The sequence below is a fragment of the Dermacentor variabilis genome, chromosome 1 (genome assembly GCF_050947875.1).
Source record: "Dermacentor variabilis isolate Ectoservices chromosome 1, ASM5094787v1, whole genome shotgun sequence".
NCBI classification, from domain to species: domain Eukaryota; kingdom Metazoa; phylum Arthropoda; class Arachnida; order Ixodida; family Ixodidae; genus Dermacentor; species Dermacentor variabilis.
The window spans coordinates 283,560,859-283,578,769 of NC_134568.1; positions in this window are offsets into that span (position 1 = coordinate 283,560,859).

The following is a 17,911-nucleotide window of genomic DNA, read 5'->3' on the forward strand; positions in this document are numbered from 1 at the left end:
TTCGCGCGGTCCTGATGGCTGACGTGCGTAAACATACCGTGAGCCGAGCATAACCCCCGTATTACGCGCGATAAATAAAATATCGCCGCCCCATTCCAGTCCATGGAGATGGTCGAACAGCGAAGCTCTGTTAGTTGCACCGAGTGCTACACCATGCAGGTTAGTCTGTATTGTAAATCTTTTGTTTCAACATTCATTCATCTCGCGGCGCTGCCTATGTGTTTCCGCGTCTCTGGCGCGCAGCTCGGGGTCGGGCCTGCGACGACAAGCCCGTTCACGAGCGAACTCCCGCTGACGCTCGCGGTAGGCAGCTTCTTCCTGAGGCAGTGGTGGGAATGCTGCGCCTACCTGCGCAGACTGGAATTTGCAGCTCCGTACTGCTCTAAAAGTCCTTTTCACCTAAATTTCGCCACTGCTGTACCACAGTAGTATCGGCGGTGTGAAAAGTGGGAAGCAACCACGCAATACAAAAACTGTATGGCCATTGCCTTCATTGGCAGCATTCGTTCAGGGTGTTACGGCCAGCGATAACAGCACTGTGAGAAGTGACAGAATTGAATTGAGTGCTATTTTTATACGCCAACCGTGAGGTGTGCATGATACAATGAGTTGGTGGTCATGCTACTTAGCGATGGCAAGACCAACGCAGTAGTTTTACGCATTAAGGGTTGATTCCCAATGGTTCGTTTATAGACAAAAAGGCGAGTGTACACTGGACTTGTGTTGCTTGCTTGCAACTTTATTAGTTCCTTTTTCTTTTTTTCAAAATAATTTGAGGTTGAATTTAGCATTCGGCATTAGAACCAAACGCACGGTGTTAAGTATTCTCTTTGTCACCGCGTTGGTGAAGCTCGTGGTGTAAAGATGAGCGCAAACGAGCAAGTACTCCAGCCGCCTTTCCTGCGAGTGTGCATCAGTGGCGGAACGAAAAGAATACGTGCCCTCACCGCGCGGATACGGTTCATGAAACAAAATGAGCGGAATATCAAACCTACGAAGTGGACCTTCCTTAATGGGTGAAGAAAACTAATTTCAGCTGCACTAGTAAATGACTTTAAATAACCCCTCTTAACGTGAGAACAGGCTTCGTAAGCCAGAAAAGATGCTGGAACGAAAGATTGGCGACCGCGCCTTGGATTTTGCGCCCCGGCTCGCTGCGACGTCACAGATTCTGATTGCGACTGCTCAGCCCCACATAACTTTTCTTCGGTGTAGTTTCACTACATTTCATCCTAGAAGAGCGGAAGACTATTATAAAATTTCAAGAGCCTTTACTGGTCCACAACGGGCCAAGCACGAAAAAGCACTTTGAAATCTGTGAAGTCAAGCTAGCGCTGGTATTGCGGCGCAAAATTTATTGAGGTTTGTGACCTTCATTTGATGTTGTAATAATCTAATACCACAAAATTGAAGAGTTTCTCTTTATGGTGTCCCTTTGATGTTTATTGCGTGGTTTTGCACAGCGCCGCCGGTAACATGCCGCTGTTAATGCATGCATGATCACCACTGCCGTCGTAACTTGCTGCGGTGAATCACTTATTTTGCTCCTCGTTATTATGAGTAAATGGCTATCTGAACTAAATAGAACACTGTGCTATATTTGGTATTTCTTTGTACGCTTTCGTTGAGGGCTTGCACCTGCTCTAAACGCAGCAGTGGGTGCTCCAAAATTATTCCCTGCTCCAATGACTGTTCCAAAACGCTGAAGGGCATTCCCACCACTACTCGGGAGCACGCACTACTCGTGGTGTTCCCATAGCTGTAGCTGGGGTGGAATGTGCAGAACCACTAATACAAAGCTCCGTATATTCGGCGCGAGACCCACCGCTGGAGATGCGGGCACTGCAATCTTTTTGACTATTGTTTGGATTGGTTTAACGTGGTTGCCGGCAATTCTTGCTGCCCCAAGTGCCGACAGCCATGCGCTCCTAGTATCTCTTCAATCGCTGGGCATCGGCCGCAAACCGCCAGCATAACATTAGTTTCTTTCGCGGCAGGGTGGAATCCATTGACGTAGCCGGGGAAGGGGGGGGGGGGGGGGGGTTCGAAGGTCCCCCACCCGTTTTGCACGGAACAAACTTTCAGCAGGTGGGCTCCGAAAGAGATTAAAGGGAAAATCCGAAGGGCGAGGAGGGAGTTGTCATGTCATCGTACCTAGAACGTAACTTTATCCAGTTTGCCCACAACCGCTGTCGTGTCTATAATAGTACCGTTTCCTTGCCTTCTCACGTCACCTTTTCCGTATCCCATCCCGTCCCCTCGTTGTATGGTAACTGCGAGCGAAGAGTGGCAAGCCTGTTAACTCTTTCGTTACCGCGAGAAAATGGTCGTTTTCTATAGGTTTCGGAAAAAGTTATTTACGACTACAAATAATATTCCAGCACACATTGCAGCATAGCATATCGTGCATAATGAAATGTTCTTTCCAAAAATATGCGTTGCCAAACAAAATTCGTTAGGTAAACGAAAATTCTAGAAATCGTCATTTTTGCTGCCATTTCATAAAAACAGTAAAAAAATGTCTACAGAAACATTAATATCAAAGGAACTTCAGCTTTCACGAACCGAGCACAGGCTAGACTAGGGGACGGTTCAGATGCCAATAATCTCCCTCCAGCATTCACCTCCAAAGACGGATTACTTGCATGCCACGACATTTGCGGGCATTACCGCCTAACCCTCCCTCCTTTAATGAGTCTGTCGTCACGCATACACGAGGTACTATGGCGTAAACTACAGACCCGCACTTTTCTATCTCCTGCCTTACGTCACAAAATTCACCCGGGAATATACCTTACTTCAGCCTGCAAGTTCTGTCCTGCTAGCAGAGCGGACCTTAACCACATTATGTGGCAATGCAAGAACCACTCCCCTCCACCTAACCTTTGTAGAGTTTCAAGTGTGGCAGCTGCCATGCGCAGCTACAACCCCGAACTTCAGATCCTTAGTTGGGCTGAGGTGGTAGAGGAGGCCTACCGCGAGTAGGATAACCTCCCTCGCCTTGTTCCCGCAGCCCCTTTCCCTTTAAGATGGGATAAATAAAGTCTCTCTCTCAGGATATACATTTTGAAAACCCCTGAATAGTGCCTGAAAAAAATGTTCAGTACACCGCCGTGCTTCGGGTACAAAAAACAAACAGACCAGTTCATCGCTCATGCCTTGTGGCGAAGCAGTTCCTGGATTTTGTTAAGCATCGGTGCATACCGCACATTTCTCACAACACGTCTGGCTTTTGTTCAACTTTGCGGTCTTCGTAACACATTTTGCAGTTCTGCCTTCTCGGCATCTTCTGACGATGGTCCGATGAGAAATCCCAGGAACGTACTTCACCAGTTCGTTTAGTCATGCACCTCTTGCAGCACCGATCGCTCTCAGTGTAGCTGGGCAACTACAAGATTATGCATCCAAACATATCTGCCTGCAATTTTGCAGATTGTCTTTAACACGTCTGCAGAGAAGAAGAGTAGAAACAAATCTCGCGCCGTTGTAAACTGTCTTGCGCTGATCAGAAGTGCTGGGCCGAGATGTGCTTCGGGCGGCCTTCTGTGCGTGAACAGAAGTTTGTTTAATGGCAGCACATTATAACCAAGCGAAGCATGTGCCCTTAAGATAATCAGGAGAGCTCTCGGGTTGTGCAAAAATGTCGGCAGATAAGCGCGCACAGGGAAGGAGACCGCACAAGGCCGTATACAGGAAACTCGCCGGTGAACAGCCGCGGATGTCTCATGCCGACTCAAAACATCGTCGCCGTCATAGCTTGAATCTGCTTTGCTGTCATCTTCGGAATCATAACTCGAGTCCTCATCACTAAATTGAAGTGCGGGTGCAACAGTGTCGAGCACGACGCTTTTCTCGCGACGCAACCACGCGGGACGACGCCATGGGAGCGACTTTCGATAACTGCGCAGTGACACCGGCAGCATAAGCAGCGCCCCTTGCCTAGATTTTACGAGACAAGCGAAACCGAAACTCTTGAAAACTGGTTGAAAATGCCAGGTCTGCATGTTGTTAGGAATGGCCTGCCTAGGTACTGCTCTGCAAAGCTATTTCAGACCGCTGCACGTGCTTCGATCGACCCGCGGTGGTGGCGCCCTTCAGAGAACCAGCGAGGACAGCGCTAACCAACCATGAACTTACTTCAGAGAACTGCGGACTACGGCAGCGTCAATCCACCAGGCGCCTCGTTCGGAGAATCGGTGACGGCAGCAGGGCGGGCCACGTTTGGCGCCCAACGTATTGTTGGTTGATTTGCCGCGTCTTCATGGTCTTTCTCGGCAGCAAGAAGAGCTTCCCCCCCAAAAGGGTGCTTTGCGGTGCGTGGGCCCCAGGATTCGTCAGTCTGCTGACACTAGTGGCGACTACAGGAGAAAGGCAGCTCTGGAATTTAGAGGCGCCGGCTGGGGTCAGGCGTAACCATCTGGCTACGGGGACGCGCTCAACTCGGGTTCGGGGAAATCAGTGCGTACGTGTGTGTGCAAGCCCTCCCGCTCAAAGGCGGCTCGGATCGATGACTGGTCGAACGGTTCTCTCACCTAGGGAACTAGGAACCAATGGAGTGTTTACAAGCAGCTGCTGTCGGCTGCTAGAGAGTGCTCGTGATCGTGCTCGTAAGCTATGTGCTGTATGCTCGTCTTGCGTGCTCCATTTGGGAGCCATGCTTGACTGCCGACTGTATCTCTTGTTTAACATGTAAATAGCTGTAAATAAACCCTGTACGCCTAGTTCCTCCCAAGTCCCTCTCTACGACCTACAACCCCTTCAACTGGTGGCAGCGGCAAGAACGACCTTCAACCCTTACATCTGGATTGCAGCGGTGAGATCGGCCTACGGCTCGTAGATCGGCCTACAACCCCTTCAACTGGTGGCAGCGGCGAGAACGACCTTCAACCCTTACATCTGGATTGCAGCGGTGAGATCGGCCTACGGCTCGTAGATCGGCCTACGACTCGGGAGACAGCAACGGCAGCTCACGGACTTTGGCACATGGTGACCGACCGGTATCCCGATCAAGTTGGAGGTGACTTGGGATTGACCACCTGTTGCAGCTTACTGGATACGGCAGAGAAGGACTGGTGATACGGTGCTGCTTCAGTAGGTTAGCGTTTGGTTTTGGCTGTAAGATTTACCAGGCTTCAATTTCGCTGTGTTTGTTGATTTGATTCGCTGGGATCTTTTACTTGTATTCTGATTTGTGTGAGTATCGCAGCAAGTATTGTGTGACAGCAGAGCCAAAGGTTAATGTAGCGACCATGGTCCTATTGTGTTTGACGGGAGCTGACCTGTTGTGGTTGTGTGAAGAGCTCGAGGTAGACGTAGAGAAGGACTTGACGGAAGCAGAAATTCGTAAAACCATTTTGCAAAGTGGCAGTGATTTGAAACTCATCGAAAAACTGGGTAACCGAATTCTAAATAAAAGAAAGGAACAGGAATCAATTAGGCAAGAGCGCGAGCGAAAACGGCAAGAGGTTGAAAAAGAAATGGCAGCAGTGAACAAACAGATACAAGATTTACAGGAGTTAAACGCACGAAGTCAACAGCGCCTTGAGGAATCTGTACGCTGGACGCAGCGAAAGTTGGAGGAAGTCGGTAGCAGATTTTGGTCGAAAGCCGAAGAATGTAGTACCTGTGAGAGTAGCAGCGCGTTCATAGGTGAACTCGAAATGCTAGCAGCTAACGATGCTTTAGTGGCAGCAGAGGCCGTTAAAGGCCAGAGTGAGAGCGACGAGGTGCTGTGCCAACAGCACTGTAGAGACAGCTATAGGCCAGCTGTAAATGAATTGGCACAGTCACCGCGCGTGTGCGTCGCTTGTAACGTTAGCGAGGTACAGAGTACTGTTGACCCGACAGACGCGAGCACCCATGTCGAGTCAGATCTGCGTGCCGAAGAGAACTGCCAGCTGGACGATGCAGTTGAGGGCAGGTCGCAGGATTGCGAGCTGCGTAGCTCAAGAGAAAACTGCATTGTTCAGGGATCGGTGCAGCTCTCCGCCAGTCTAGGTAGCCAAAAGAGGGATGATGTAGTTAGGAATCATTCGGACTTTGCGGGTGAGACAGCGATCGAGACCGACGAGCTGTGTGTCGATGCACAGCGTGAGCTGGGCAATGCAGTAGAGGGCAGTTCGCAAGAGTGCGAGTTGCATAGCTCGAGTAAAGACTGCTGCATTGTTCCAGAGTCGGTTGAGCTGCCCGCCAGTCGAGGCAGAGAGAGAGAGAGTAGATTTAAAGGATAATCACTCAGACTGTGCGGGTAGGAGACCGATCGGGGCCGAAGAGATGTGTACCGGCCAGCACGAGGCGCGAGAGAGCGGCATGAAAGCGAGTTCGAAGAGAAAGCGCCGCAGAAAAAAACGCCGTAAAGATCGCAAGGCGGCGAATAAGGTAGCGCAGCCAAACGGCGACAGAGGCAAAAAGTCAGGGCGCGAGGAAAAGAAAGATGCGGTCGTCGTTGACGATGTGTGCGCATCAAACACGTTCGAGCCGCCGGTCAGAGAGAGACTGAGAAGCATGTTCTGCACGAACGCGGACAAAGGGCACGGGGCAGTTACGTTCCTCTTCGTTCCGTCGTTCTTTCCGAGGTGCAGCATGTAGTGCGAAGGAGCGCAAGGTGGCAAGACGAGACGAGGTGATAAGGAGTAGCGACGCGGTCAATCGAGTCAGCAATGAAAGCGTGGCGCCAGGACGCAAATTGGCCAGAAACTGTAACGTGTTGAAGGAGCTGATAGTGTGTCAGCCCTTTTGTTGTTCCTGGGTAGCCAGAATAGCTTTCGAACCGCGACCACCTCGAGTACGGCTCAAAAGTATGAGTCAGTCGTAAACTTTTGGAATGGGAGGCCAAGAGAGCTTCCGTAGAAGTGAAACGTGTTGTATTTTCTTTTCTTTTTTTTGGCATTTGAAAATTTCGCGATTGAAGATTAGAGTTTCTTTCTGTATGTAAGGTATGAGCTTTGTTTATGTTTTGTTTGAGAAGCTCCGAGATTTGAAAGATGCGTTTTAGGTAAAACTTTTGTTTAACGAGTGTTAATGAGTAGATAGGCTTTCGTTTTTTTTGTGTGTGATTAACCTGAAGTGTCAAGGTTTTCTTTGAGAGGCCTATGGTAACGCGCGTGTGTATTAGTTAACCTTCTTTCTTTTTTAAGTGTTTTGAATTTTGCTAAGGTTAAGCGCGTAGTTTTTCAGTTAGTGCACAATTTGCACTGAGAAGAGCTCTTAGGTCCATTAGCGTGTCTCCTGTGTGGACGGAAGGAAGCAGATGGTTTATGACTGGGTTGCTCGTGTGTGTTGAGGGCGGCCGCATTCTGACTTCTTTTGTGAGCGTGCGTAGAACGAGTTATTAGCAAACGAATTTTTTTAAGGGTTCTGCGGAGTGCGTAAGTTACGCGAGTTTAGTTGTTCGTTTAAGGAACGTGTCCTGTGTGGATTAAAGAAACAAATGTGAGTAAGCGTGATGAAAACTTTGTGTACGACGCAAGTACCCTCTCCTGAATAGAGACCACAAAGCTGGCGCGATTGTGATTACGTACCTGTGGAGTTGGCCAGACGGTTCAGTGGCAACAGTACCTGAGATAAATACGCCACTGCGATAGGGTAAGAACAGACCGTCCGTGAAGTTAGGCTGCTTCAGTTATGTTCGGGTATGGGAGGTTGAGAGCCTTGGGTTTAGTTCTGCGTAAACATTTACTCGTGCAGCGCGACGGTCAGGTTTGGTCGAACTCAAGGGGAACGTGAACGCTCGCTTTGGCGGCACAAAATTTTGGGGGCAAAATTTGGGATTCCCACTTCAGCGGCTTGCATGGAAATTTTGATAGGAAGCCTGGTGTTGCATCTGGGTCGCAAGCCCCAAGGGTAGCGTTGGCCTGGCGGCCTGGGGCACAACTGGAAGCATCCGAAGGTCCTGGCAAAGCATGAGTCGACTGCTAACAGAACAACTTGTTTATTCTAGCATCGCAAAAGAGCGGCCGGTCAGGTCGACCGAAGTGGAGAGACGGGAGAGCACGTTACTCGACGGAAGAATTCGAAGCCTCTCTCTTGGCGTCCGGGGGCAGCTGCTTTTATACTCTCGGAGTTGAGGGCAAGAAGGAACGGCTCTGGATGGGGCGCACGTGACGGCGCCGCTCGGCACGTTGAGACTAGAAGGTGACGCATCCGCCGAACCGGAGCCGGTCAGACCTCGCTTCACAGTTGGGGAGCTCCTCTCCCCGGCTGCCGCGCTTTGACAAGCGTGGGTACCAACATGCACACACACACGCACACACGAAGACACGTGGCATTGAAACATGCCTGGACGCGCTTGGCAGGAAGCGTTACGGCAGCGCTGAACGGGCCAAAATGTCCGCCGCTTTGAATGAAGCCCCGGCGTCCGTTGCATCCGCGCCGGCTATACCGCGCGTCGTAGGCGAAACGTAACACTGGTGGGTTAACAGCTGATTCCGGTCGTTTGCACGCTGAGTGGTATTGTGTTGCCGGGATCGACTCTTCTGTGCCGGTTGTTGTGAGATGGCCGCAGGCATTCCAGGTGCGCAGGGGTTGCAGAGAGCAAAGCCATCTTCTTGCTCGCCAGCCATTCTCTTCCGGGCCATGGAGGAGCTCTTAGGAATGCCCTGCCGAGGTACTGCTCTGCAAAGCTATTTCAGCCCGCTGCACGTGCTTCGATCGACCCGCGGTGGTGGCGCCCTTCAGAGAACCAGCGAGGACAGCGCTAACCAACCATGAACTTACTTCAGAGAACTGCGGACTACGGCAGCGTCAATCCACCAGGCGCCTCGTTCGGAGAATCGGTGACGGCAGCAGGGCGGGCCACGTTTGGCGCCCAACGTATTGTTGGTTGATTTGCCGGGTCTTCATGGTCTCAGCAGCAAGAAGAGCTCCCCCCTCCCCCAAAAAGTGTGCTTTGCGTTGCGTGGGCCCCAGGATTCGTCACAGTCTGCTGACACTAGTGGCGACTACAGGAGAAAGGCAGCTCTGGAATTTATAGAGGCGCCGGCTGGGGTCAGGTGTTACCATCTGGCTACGGGGACGCGCTCAACTCGGGTTCGGGGAAATCAGTGCGTACGTGTGTGTGCAAGCCCTCCCGCTCAAAGGCGGCTCGGATCGATGACTGGTCGAACGGTTCTCTCACCTAGGGAACTAAGAACCAATGGAGTGTTTATAAGCAGCTGTCGTCGGCTGCTAGAGAGTGCTCGTGATCGTGCTCGTGAGGTGTGTGCTCGTAAGCTGTGTGCTGTATGCTCGTCTTGCGTGCTCCATTTGGGAGCCTCGCTTGTCTGTCGAATGTATCTCTTGTTTAAAATGTAAATAGCTGTAAATAAACCCTGTACGCCTAGTTCCTCCCAAGTCCCTCTCTACGACCTACAACCCCTTCAACTGGTGGCAGCGGCGAGATCGTCCTCCAGCTCTTACAATGTTGGACATGCGGCGGACCTTCAGAAATACACTTAGGCGGAATAAGACGACTCGGACTCCAAAGCTCACTAGTGAACAGCTGCCGTCATTTTCGGTTAATTATCACCGCTCAGCACTGTCGGACGGCAAAGCCGGCGATATAATGTAATTGTTGACTTGCCGGGAGTCATTTAATAACATTATTTTGATGCTAGTGCAGCGTAATCGTGAGCGGCATGCTTTCTTCTCGAGCGCGGGAGGAGGTGACAGCCACGCCTCTTGCGCTCAACATACGCACATTAGTTCTCAAAAAAAGGTTCGTCAAAAATCACAACATCGCCGGAGCGCGAAAATTTAAGCCGATTCTAAACGTTCACTGGCTGTACGAGCTACTCGACGGCCTTACGTGGATAAGAAACTGCTCCAACATGGCGAAATCGGTGATCTAGAGCATCGATCACCGGTGATCGATTTGAATAGGCGTGTGTAACGAAGGAGTTCATCACTCGTTTCGCGACTGCGTCGGTTCTACCCATTCTCTGCCTCCTCTCCCCCTTCTGTACTTGGGTGTAGTAGAAATGTAAGCGTTGCAATTTCTGCAGTGGTTTTGTGGGGGGTCACGGATAATTACAGCTGTCAAGAGGGTAATGTGGCGATCAATGCCCAGGGAGCTCCAGAGGGCATTGTGCAAATTCGGCGAGGTGAAAAGGACCAAACGAGTTTCTCGCGTCTTTTCTCTCTGCCACGCTCCTTCCATGTATATACACGCTCTGAACCACCCCCGACGCCGGAAAACTTTCGAGGAAAAAAAACAGCTTCGCTTTAAAACGGCGATTTGCGGACGGCAAAATATATCAGTGACGGGGGTGTTGGGCCAGGGAAGCTAAGAAACTTCCACAACAAACAGGTGGGAGGGCAGGTAGGAAAACGGCCTCGAAGTTCACGCAGAAACAGAAATATACGAATGTTAGGGGCCGCCGCGCCGTTCAACAAATCGGCGAATGTTGAGTGTGACTGTGATTAATGGAAAATAATGTTAAAAAGGGGAGTCGGGTTACAAATACAAGGAGGGGGCACGCGCATAAAAGGCGTGAAGAGCGAAGTTGGCGGATAATTATGGACATAGGGAGAGCGTCTCGTCACTGCCCGATCGCTCAACACCAGACGGCCGTGGCCAGTCGCCTAGCTGAGGCTCTCCTACCGCGTGGTAGCACATGCTGCTTACTGCAGAGAGCCCATCGCAACTAAACGTCTCGGCAATTTTCAGAATAGACGGTTGTCGCGAGACACGATGCTTTCAAATCTCTCGGAGCGGAGCTACTGCGAACAATGGATGGCGTAATTTTCCCATCATCATCATCAGCCCATTTTATGTCCACTGCAGGACGGAGGCCTCTCCCTGCGATCTCCAATTACCCCTGTCTTGCGCCGATTGAATCCACCTAGCGCCCACGAATTTGCTAATTTCATCGCCCCACCTAGTCTTCTGCTGTCCTCGACTGCGCTTCCCTTCTCTTGGTACCCATTCTGTAACTCTAATGGTCCAACGGTTATCTAACCTGCGCATTACATGACCTGCCCAGCTTCATTTTTCTTAACGTCAATTGGAATATCGGCTATACCCGTTTTCACAAAGGCAAGCTTCTAAACAGGAAGCAGCCCTGCTTCGGACTGTCTGCCTCATCAGTTCCCGAGTGTGACCAAATAATATGCGTCGCGTGGTGAGTACAATACCATGATCGCAAATTACTTCCAAACATCTCTTCAAACAAGTCGGACAGTAGGTCACCGAAAGTGGGTGAAACTTGCATCATATGATACTATCAAAGTTCTAGGGCAAAGCTTCGTTCCTGTATATTATGCGAAGCATACTAGCCGCACAACCACGCTCTTCCTTGCTGCGCCGCGCGCGGCCGTGTAGCTACCATATGACGTCATAACAGCTGCAAAAGCAGAAGCTCAACTCGTGCGCTCGCCTGCATGAGTTGTTTCTTCGTCTAGCCGAACCAAATATAGCCAAGCAACAGCAGTTCACCAGGTTAAACAGTGGTTCAACAACTAAAATAAAGGCTAGTATGCTTCGCATCCTGGGCTTAACCTTAGCTAAGCCACAGCCATTTTTTAATCTAGAATAATATAGCATGCCCAGAACGCCAAAAGCGCGATTGAGTGACAGGAAACTTGCGGAATAGTACTCGCCCTCTCCCGTACGTAGCCGTGGCCGCACCACTTGCTAGGAGATCTGGCTGGAAAACAACGCTCATCTCCACTGTTACCTGTGCTGCAACAAGTGTGGCCTACAAACGAGAAGACACACGATAGTGCGCTGCCTTGTTTTATGGCCCCGTTTGTAGCGGTGTTCGTTTTTCCAAGTCATGTACCAGCTAGGTCATCAACATACATTATATAAATGCATCAATTCTTAAACGATAATTCAATTTTTTTAATATCATTTTTCAATATAGCATAAGGATGATGCGAACGGGCTGCAAAACGTATATCCTCGTTGTTAAAGCATAAAGCATTCTTGTCCGGAGAGTTTGTCTTTGCGTGGTGTACAACCTCCATACACCCATATATATATATATATATATATATATATATATATATATATATATATATATATATATATATATATATACACATATATATATATATATGTGTGTGTGTGTGTGTGTGTGTGTGTGTGTTTGTGTGTGTGTGTGTGTGTGTGTGTGTGTGTGTTAGAAAGAGAGAGAGGTGAACGAGTGGTAGTTGTCGGCGGGAACCCCTCCCCCCCTCCCAGAAATTTCTGCCTACGCTACTAGCGGAATCAATCGTCGGTAAATTCGATGCCGATCTGACTTGATCGCCGAAAATGCACCGTGTGACAACCGTATAAGATTCGCGTATAAGACAGTATTCTCACAGGGGGAAAGGGCTCACCGCAACCCCTTTCCCCCTGTGGAGCTATTCTTTTCTTATCCCGCTAGGTCACGTGGCCCCTTTTTAGCTAAGTTCGGCAACGACGGCACAGGGTCCGCATAACCAGCTTCGCTGTATTACGCTGAGGTTAAACTACTGAAGGCATCGCCTTCCGGCGCATTGTGCAAAAGCTCTGTCACTTAGGCGTGAATAAATTCTGTACAGAGGTGCTGTCCAGCTAGGTTCCTGTTTGCGAGTTCGTGCGCAGCAGATGCCGCGTGCTCGCCGGCTGGCTTGTGCACCGGACGAACTGCTAGTTTGGAGATTAAAAGGTAAGTCGCCCTTGGCACGGTATCTTGAAGATTAGCGCCGACATGTGTCATGAAGTTCCAGCCTCCAAATTTTCGCGCCACGCTTGCTATCTCGAGGTCAAGCAGGCAGCTGCTGGCAGCCGCGGAGGATAACGTTTCAGCGCCCTTTATGATTGAACTCCATACTCCTGCTGACGCCGTGTGACGGGGGAACAGATTCATCTCTTACCAGGCGCACACATGTATGCTGCGCCTATAATGTTTAGCTAGTACAGTACAGACCCGTTAACACGAATCGCTGGTTCGGTTAAGCCGAACTTCCGCAGCCATCACTGACGGCAAAGTGGATGGAGGCGATCCTGCTGGCTACGCGAGAAGCAAGCGGCGTTTATGTGGACTTAAACAGCTAGGCCAGCGTCGACGGTGACTTGCGGGTCCTCGATGTGCGGCCGTGTTCACAGCTAAAGATGCCCTGCAAACTGTGCACTTTTTCTTTCAGCATGAATGCACTAAATTTCTGAGCAAGCTAGGTGAGATGTCAGCTTTTTGAAAAAGTGTAATAATTATTTTCGTAAGGGTTGCATAGAGCAATACTTAATATCATGCAAATCCGAATACACTTTACGCCTGCCTTTTCGTTGTAATTCCGTTTAAGCTTTTATTCGCGGGCTCTTCTGTGCCCCAGGAATATTCTGCGTTTTCCATATTACTTCTGGACCAAATTTTCATGGTCACTTCAAGTTCGTCTTAACGGCAGCCTATTGTATAGCCCTACTTCGTAGATCGCCGCAGTTCCTAACGCTAGGGGAGCATCAATTGGTGGATTGCACATTAACGGGAAACTTGAACGCCTCACTCCACGTCTTTGGTCAGGTGCACATTAGGACAGTTTCAGAGAAGCGCACGTTATCATGTGCAAATGGTTTAACGTCCCAGAACACAGCGGATGTGAGAGACGCCATAGTGGAGCCTATTGTTCTCAACCTAGTGTTTTCCGCTCCCTTTTAAACTTTCGAAACTATGCAATGCTGTGAAAAATTGGAAACGCCAGCAATACGCCACGAATCACGAGAAGAAAAAGAAAATTTACCAAGCGCACCTCTCACGTCGTTTAATAAAGGGAAAATCAGACATCCACCCGTTCGCAGCAATTGCTACAAAGGAAACCCATACGGGTTCCCCGAAAGAAAAACCTCGCAGTTCGCCCTGCCACCTGCTAGCCGCCTGGTTAGCTCAGATGGTAGAGCGGCTGCCCCGGAAAGGCGGTGGTCCCTGGTTCGAATCCCTGATCAGGACGAATTTTTCTTCAACTGCGAGGCTTTTCTTTCGAGGAACCCGTATGGGTTTCCCTTGTAGCAATTGCTACGAACGGGTGGATGTCTGATTTTCCCTTTATCAAGTACTTCTCTCCACCTTACGGGTTTCCACAGAACTATTACGCCTGACGTCGTTTACGAGATACCTTTAGATTGCGGACAAGCGCACACACGGCGACAAAATATTGCGGGGCACGAGGTCTGAGTAAGAGCTGAATATCTCCGCACCTTCACAACGACGTCTGGTATTTGCATTTCGGGCCTCGTCTAGAATATGCTAACAACATCGTAGTATACAGTTTTACTGCTGCAGGCTGCTCGGGAATTGAACGTTTTCCGAGATTCCGTCGTTCGTGAACCTTTGTCGCCGAGCGTACATCGGACAAACCGGGCAATGTTTTAATGATAGAGCTAGGTAGCATAAAAACAACGTAAAAAACCGGTGCGGTAGTCGTTTAGCTGTGCATTGCAACAAATGCTCATGTACTCCAATGTTCAGTGACACCAGGTTTCTGATGCAGGCAGAGCAAAAAAAAAAAAAACAAAGAAAGAGAAATTGTAGAAACTTACTACATTACCAAAGCAGGAGATAAATTGTTACCACAGCGTCACTCAGCCTAACAAAACTTGAGAAATATTTTCTAGGTAAGCACCTCTACTTGTAGGCAGTACGCTATACCTTTTAAACGTTTTGGTTATTGCTGGCATTTTTTTTTTTGACATAGTATAAAAGCTGGTTGATCTTTCAATAAATTCTTGATTCGCCAGTATACCGTTCGTCCTGTTGTGTCTGTTTTCGATTACTGCCCTCGTCTTCTTCGCGCTACTTTGAGTTTCACTCAAGATGAACCAACTCGCTCAAATCAAGTTGTAGTTGAAGAACGTCTGTAAAACATTTATAGGAAAATCGAAACGGGTCTAAGGGAAATTTCAGTTCAAGGGTTATTTAGATGTTTCTTGAGAACCTTGTCTAGCTGTGCTGAAGCCACGTTCTCTGGATTTTTTTTTCTGCCGAAAATTGAAAGGAACGTCATTTTTAACGCTGCTGTAATATTACAATTAAACGTACATTTTCCCAAACTTAATTCAATAGTTCAAACAATTCTACAAACGTCACGTTACTAGTGCATGGTTAGCAAGTGCACACAATGTTCAGAAACAGCGTTCAGTCAATGCAAGCGTAACGCATCACAAATAAAGCGGAAATACCACTATTCACTCACCTGGTTCAACACTGTTTCAAACCTCTTTTTTTTTTTAACCAACAGGGAAAAGCATCGCGTAAGTTTCAGTGAAGAACAGCGCATGACGTGAATTTTCACTAAATATTGAGGTTGTTGATGTTGTTCTGTATATAGCTGCGTGCAGTTTAGAAGATAAACAGGCAAGTTTGTTAATTGTCTTCTGCACAAAGAATGAACTGTGGAACATGTTGACCAGAATTCAGTGTACTGAACAGTCCTAAACGTTACGGAAACGTTCAGTTAACGTTGAAATATAACTAGACTCCCAACATTAACTGAAAGTCGTAGCAGTTTCAAACGTTTTACGAATATGTTATACAGGGCGACCCAGCTATCGCGCGCAAGGTTAAAGAAAAATGGAAGCCTTCTATGCGGATGAAGCCAATTGCATGTCGCTAGCAGCAATATGGAGAAGCGTATCGTATTTTTTGTGTTCCTCATTCATTTCTAATATTAATTGACTAACTTTATGGTTGCTATATTTATGGCAGACACGTCAACATTAGGTATTAGAGCGACTTCGGAAACATCGATTTCGATTGTTTGCGACACGATATGTTTGGCGCGGCTATTCTTTCCGCGTGTTGAAGAAAGCCCGCGAAATAAATGCCAACTCACTACGCGCCCACGCGCAGCGATAATATTATAGCGTTCTCTACGGAGCTCAGTCAGCGGGAAGTAAACATCTTGCCCAGGGTGTCGGAACTAAATTTCTTTCGTTCTGGTGTTAGTTTCGTTTCACTGAAAAACGTTCCGCTCCGGCTCTGCTCCGTACCGAAAAAAAAAAAAAAATCCGTGGTGGTTCATAACGGTTTTGGTTAGCATGGAAAAATATTCGAAGCAAAGTAATGATAGAGAATCGTGAGCCATACGACTCTGTGAAGGTGAATGACCAGCGAAGCTGCGTAGCACACGACAAAGAGGTGACACAGAATTTTGAACAAAGGTAAGAACACATTTATTGTCTTGATCGGTGGTCATCGTGATGAAAGGTACGCACACACATTTCTTTTTAAAGCGAAGCTTGTATTGCCTCACTCATGTTGGTGTTGGTGTTGCTGTATGAAAAAAAAAATTGCCGACGATTACGTTACTTCCTAATGCGAAATTTGAGCGTAGCTCTTCAGCTGTTTCGGCTTTTCGATGTATTGAGGCGAAGAATTCGAGCAAGACATGTATGTACAGTTAAACTTTTTATTCTTCACACATATTCCTTTTTCAGGAAACACTCCACCCTCAGTTCTTTATTGTCATGAAGGAAGCTTTGTGGTCAGAGAAATAGATGGATTTGCTGCACCAATGCCTGGTTCGGCGTCGCACACCTCTGGATTCTGGCGGCGACGGCGCTGGGTCTCTGCTCGGGCAGCTCGTTTAGCAGCAGCGGCAGACGAAGGACTTCCACCGGTTGCCTCGCTCATGGTTCAGAAAGGACTGGCTGAGAATAAACTATTTATATAGGCAGACGGATTATATTATAAACCGTCTGTGAGCCTCGGACAATGCGTCTCGAGCGGAACATTTGGCACCAGCCGCCGCAAACGGAGCGTAGCTTGGCGCAACTGCCTCGCTTATCGGGAGGCCGCGGGAGGCAGCGCGTATAGGCGCATAGGAACGTTGCGCGGTGAAGAGTTGCGCTCTTTCTCGACGTGAACTACGCGTATGACAACGTTGCACATGACGCCGTCATCAACACCCTGGAGACTATTGGAATTGGCGGCCGCATGCTTCGCTGGTTATCCGACTACATAACTCGCCGGTCGTTTTTCGTACAAACAGAAGATGACCCCACAACTGAATATTACACTTACTGCGGCGTGCCTCAAGGAGGAGTATTGAGTCCCACGTTGTTCAATGTGTTTTATCTAAAAGAACCTACCTCTCGATATACGCAGATGACATCTGCCGTTCGACGTCTGCGGTAACTCGCCTTCAGGTTCGCGCGCGATTGCAGTGGGCAGCAACCTTGACATTAGCATACCTTCAAACACAAGGCTTGATTGTATCGACCGAGAAATGTGCATTGATTGCATTCACACGTAAACCTATGAAAACATACCCAGTCTCCATTAATGGACGCACTATCACCTATGGAAAGACCCATCGATTCTTGGGTGTAATAATCGATCGAAATCTTTCCTGGAGCCCTCATCGTACGTACCTGAAGAAAAAAATTGTTGTCGATTGCCCAGATACTGAGATTCACGTGCGGGAAAACATGGGGCACATATGTGCGTTCTATGCTTCAGTTGTACAGAGCTCTATTCCTAGGCTATTTACGCTACAGCCTTGCAGTGTTGTCCAGTACGTGCAAGTGAAATATTCGTTCATTGGAGAGCTTGCAGGGCCAAGCATTGCGCACATGTTTGGGACTTCCTCACTGTGCATCAACAGCTGCAACAATCGTGCACGCCAAAGATCATTCCATCGAAACATACGTTGCTGTGGATTGTCTCAGGACGCATATCCGTCATCTTTCCCGCGTCCCTGATCATCACTTGGCATTCTTGCCATCGCAGAGACCTCGTGCAACGTTTTCTGAATTTATAATCACCCATACAGATTGTCTTCCATTAGGATACGTACCAGCAGCAAGGCCTTCATTGCCCTTGTAGTGTCTCCAACAGCCTCGGGTGCGCCTATATGTTCCGGGTGTAAAGAAGAAAGCCAATCGCCCAACAATAGCTCTGAAACAGATGACGCTGGTATTATTCATTGAGACATTCGGGGACTGAATACACATCTATACCGATGGTTCAGT